We start from the raw sequence: 5,057 nt of genomic DNA, 5'->3' as shown, positions 1-5,057 counted from the left end.
TTTGGAGAAGATAGGTGGAAGTTGTAAGTCCTATTGTAAGAATACTCCACTTTTCATAATTTTCCTAATAGAATATGAGGATTCTATTAGGAAAATTATGAAAAGTTCATTGATAGGAAAAGAATACTTAGCACACAGTATACCAAACAAAACTTTTTTTTTCTTGTATATATAAGATAAGAGGGGTTTTTTGTTCTAAGAATATTGTACCGAGTAATTCGACACATAAAAGTACATTCAAAGAAGAATCCAAATTATTAAATAATTGGAATTCTTTTTTGATAAGTCAATTCATATTATTCCAAAATCTTATTATTTGTTTGTTGCCCAGAAAAACCCTTTGGTTTTGGATGCTCATTACCGCTCGAAAATGATCTTGATTTTACTAAAGAATAAGATTGTACTATGGAAAAATAAGTCTTTTTCTTCCAAATATTTTTACGAATACGCTTTTTTGACATTGAAGTACGTTTTTTTGGAACTGCCATTCAAAAAGGAAATTACTTTTTTCTAGTTGTATGTGAAAGACATCTATTGCTGCAAATCAATCCTTCTTTCTTCTTTTTATTAGTATTTATACTTAGATACTGAAAGATACTTAAATTTTGAATTATTTTTTACTTCATTTTGTCTAATGCGGATAAGACAACAAGAATTTTTTAACATTTTTTCTTTATATATTTTATACTTTTTTTTTAATAATATAGAATATATAGAAGGGTTTCTCATTTAAATCTATTTATATCTATTTATATATCAAGTATACTCCATATATAGATATATGGTATGGAAGCCTATCCCCCATATAAGATAAGACGGGGGGATAAAAAGAAGGGAAAATGAAAATAGTTAATTAAGTTCAGAATGGTATTCCATAAAGGAAAGGAATTCCAATCAAAACAAAAAATACTGAGTCTCTTAAACAAGACATTCTAAAACTTAGGTAATTTATAGTCATTAGAATTTTAGTTCTATATGAAGTAAGGACTATTCGATAATTTCTTATAAACATAGGTTTTCATTGGAATTCACTCAATCAGTTAATTATGGAACAAGAGAGCTGTTTCATCTTTGTTTTAAAGAAATATAAAAATGAATTATGAATAGAAAGTAAAATGATTCCACTTTTTTTTTTTTATTTTTATAAATATCTTTATTTAGTTAATAAAATAACTTCGTTACCTAGTTATTTTATTAACTTTTTTAATTTAACCAACTAAACCCATTCTTAATTTTTAATTATTTCAATGAGATAAATTTTGGAAAAATTAAGAATTTCAGTATTTTTTCTTATTCTTTTTATTTATTCTTTCAGAAAGAGATAAGAATTGGTTTGGTGAATCGGAAACAATTTTATAGAAAAATTGAAGTAAAAATTGAAGTAAAAATTGCAATTTCTTTTCTTATGGAACATACATATCAATATGCATGGGTAATCCCTCTTCTCCCACTTCCAGTTATTATGTCAATGGGATTTGGCCTTATTCTTATTCCGACAGCAACAAAAAATCTTCGTCGCATATGGGCTTTTCCTAGTGTTTTACTCTTAAGTATAGCTATGGTATTCTCAGTTCAACTGTCTATTCAACAAATAAATGGAAGTTCGATCTATCAATATCTATGGTCTTGGACCGTCAATAATGATTTTTCTTTAGAATTTGGATACTTGATTGACCCACTTACTTCTATTATGTTAATACTAATTACTACTGTAGGAATCCTGGTTCTTATTTATAGTGATGGTTATATGTCTCACGATGAAGGATATTTGAGATTTTTTGTTTATATAAGTTTTTTCAATACTTCCATGTTGGGATTGGTTACTAGCTCCAATTTGATACAAATTTATTTTTTTTGGGAACTCGTGGGAATGTGTTCTTATTTATTGATAGGCTTTTGGTTTACACGACCAATCGCAGCGAGTGCTTGTCAAAAAGCTTTTGTAACTAATCGTGTAGGGGATTTTGGTCTATTATTAGGAATTTTAGGTTTTTTTTGGATAACAGGTAGTTTAGAGTTTAGGGATTTGTTCAAAATAGCTAATAACTGGATTCCTAATAATGGAATTAACTCTTTACTTACTACTTTGTGTGCTTTTTTATTATTCCTTGGTGCAGTTGCGAAATCCGCACAATTCCCTCTTCACGTATGGTTACCCGATGCTATGGAAGGGCCCACTCCTATTTCGGCTCTTATACACGCAGCAACTATGGTTGCTGCGGGAATTTTTCTTCTAGCTCGACTTCTTCCTCTTTTCATATCTTTACCTTTGATAATGAGTTTTATTTCTTTAGTAGGTACAATAACACTATTCTTAGGAGCTACTTTAGCTCTTGCTCAGAGAGATATTAAAAGAAGCTTAGCCTATTCTACAATGTCTCAATTGGGTTATATGATGTTAGCTCTAGGTATAGGTTCTTATCAAGCTGCTTTATTCCATTTGATCACTCATGCTTATTCAAAAGCTTTATTGTTCTTGGGATCCGGATCCGTTATTCATTCAATGGAACCTCTTGTTGGATATTCACCAGATAAAAGTCAAAATATGGTTCTTATGGGCGGTTTAAGAAAATACATTCCAATCACAAGAACTACTTTTTTATGGGGTACACTTTCTCTTTGTGGTATTCCACCTCTTGCTTGCTTCTGGTCCAAAGATGAAATCCTTAGTAATAGTTGGTTGTATTCGCCCTTTTTTGGAATAATAGCCTCCTTTACTGCAGGATTAACTGCCTTTTATATGTTTCGGATATATTTACTTACATTTGATGGGTATTTGCGTGTTCATTTTCAAAATTACAGTAGCACTAAAGAGAGTTCCTTGTATTCAATATCCTTATGGGGAAAAAGGATACCCAAAGGAGTGAATAGGGATTTCGTTTTATCAACAACGAAGAGTGGAGTTTCTTTTTTTTCACAAAATATACCAAAAATTCAAGGTAATACAAGAAATAGGATAGGATCCTTTACTACGTCTTTTGGGGCTAAAAAAACTTTTGCCTATCCGCATGAAACGGGAAATACTATGTTATTTCCTCTTCTTATATTACTACTTTTCACTTTGTTCATTGGATTCATAGGAATCTCTTTTGATAATGGAGGAATTGGTAATGGAATAGCAGAGTTAACCATATTATCAAAGTGGTTAACTCCCTCAATAAACTTTACCCAGGAAAGTTCTAATTCTTTTGTAAATTCATATGAATTTATTACTAATGCAATTTCTTCTGTAAGTCTAGCTATCTTTGGTTTATTCATAGCATATATCTTCTATGGATCCGCTTATTCTTTTTTTCAGAATTTGGATTTAATAAACTCTTTTTACAAAGGAAATCCTAAAAAAGAATTTTTAGATCAAGTAAAAAAAAATATATACAGTTGGTCATATAATCGTGGTTATATAGATATTTTCTATACTAGGGTCTTTACCCTCGGTATAAGAGGGTTAACCGAACTCACGGAGTTTTTTGATAAGGGTGTTATTGATGGAATTACCAATGGAGTGGGTCTTGCTAGTTTTTGTATAGGAGAGGAAATTAAATATGTAGGGGGAGGTCGAATCTCGTCTTATTTATTCTTTTTTTTATGTTATGTATCTGTGTTTTTATTCTTTTTTCTTTCTTAAGTTAAGGAATTTACAACAAGTCTCTTGCAAAAATAACTATCCTATCCCCTTTCTACAATCTCTCTATATCCATTGTTACATAAGGTAAGTATTGTATAATAGTTCGGTTTTCCGCGATTTTTTCCATTCCTCTGTGTAAATACCCTAATATGGGTTCACAATCAATAACATCCTCACCATCGAGAGTAACGATCAGTCGAAGAACACCATGCATTGATGGGTGTTGAGGGCCCATATTGACTATCATGAGATCTTTTCTTGTAAGCGGTAGACTCATATCCTTTCTTCCTTAATTCATTATTCCATGAAAATGGATTATTCCATGAATTCCTCAAAGCGAGGCTCATCAAAATGAAAAATCTAAGACTACTATAAGACTACTAAAAAAATAATAAAACAAGAAAAAAATTTGAACGATTAAATTACTGCTCCCGAATATTCAACTGACCGATTAATTTCTTATAACGTACTCTATTTTTCTTTGCCAAATAAGCCAGCAAACGTCGACGTTTTCCCAAAAGTCTTCGTAGACCTCTTTCCGATGAAAAATCTTTTTTGTGTAATTCCAAATGTGAAGCAAGTCTCCGTATCTTATTGGTGAAACTGAATACTTGAAATTCAACAGAACCCCTGTTTTCTTCTTTTTCTTCTTTAACCATAAATCCAAAAATTTTTCTACCTCCTTTCTTTTTCATGTATTTTTCTGATCAGGAAAAATACAAAATTATGTCAGTTATTTTGAAGTTATTCTAATCTCGTACACACACAAATTTGCAATTATTCATCTACTACTGGAATTTGGATTTATTTTATCGATGCAAATTGGATTTGGATAGAAGGGTACATTCTTTCTAATATTTTAGATAGAAGAAATGTTTCTTCTATCTAAAATATTAGAAAGAATTTTGCTGATTTATTTATTGCTATATGCAATTTATGGAATTGATACACCATTTAATTGATATCATTTAGCAAAATGAAACACAGCATATGCATCCATCTTTTGGCTCGAGAATTTCACGGGATAGAGATATGGTATAAGAAATAGACTATTAAGTAACTCTAAATGAATTGTGGATACATCTGTATCCTTAACATACTGAAACGATTGTCATTATTCGTATCAAACCAATAGCGATTCATACAAGCTAAATCTTCTAATCAATGGTGGGCCAATAATGAATTTTTTTGCATATGTATTAAGACGCTTGGCCTGATTTCGAAATTGTCCAGAGTTTTATATGTTGTTTTCATTGCAAAATGATGGGTCTCCTTCCATAACTTTCCAATTACGAGTACGAGAATTGAAAGACATGAAAATTCTCAATTCTCTACGGCGTCTAGTAGATAGAAACAAGAAAATCAGAAGAATCTTTCTCTCTATTCACTATCATTCCGCGTCTTCGACTTCTATTAGTTTCTTTTCTTCTTT

The sequence above is a fragment of the Triticum urartu genome, unplaced genomic scaffold (genome assembly GCF_056163025.1).
Source record: "Triticum urartu cultivar PI428250 unplaced genomic scaffold, HENAU_Tu73 scaffold1, whole genome shotgun sequence".
In the NCBI taxonomy this organism is placed as follows: domain Eukaryota; kingdom Viridiplantae; phylum Streptophyta; class Magnoliopsida; order Poales; family Poaceae; genus Triticum; species Triticum urartu.
The sequence above is the reverse complement of the archived record's forward strand: the minus strand, read 5'-3'. Positions refer to the sequence as shown.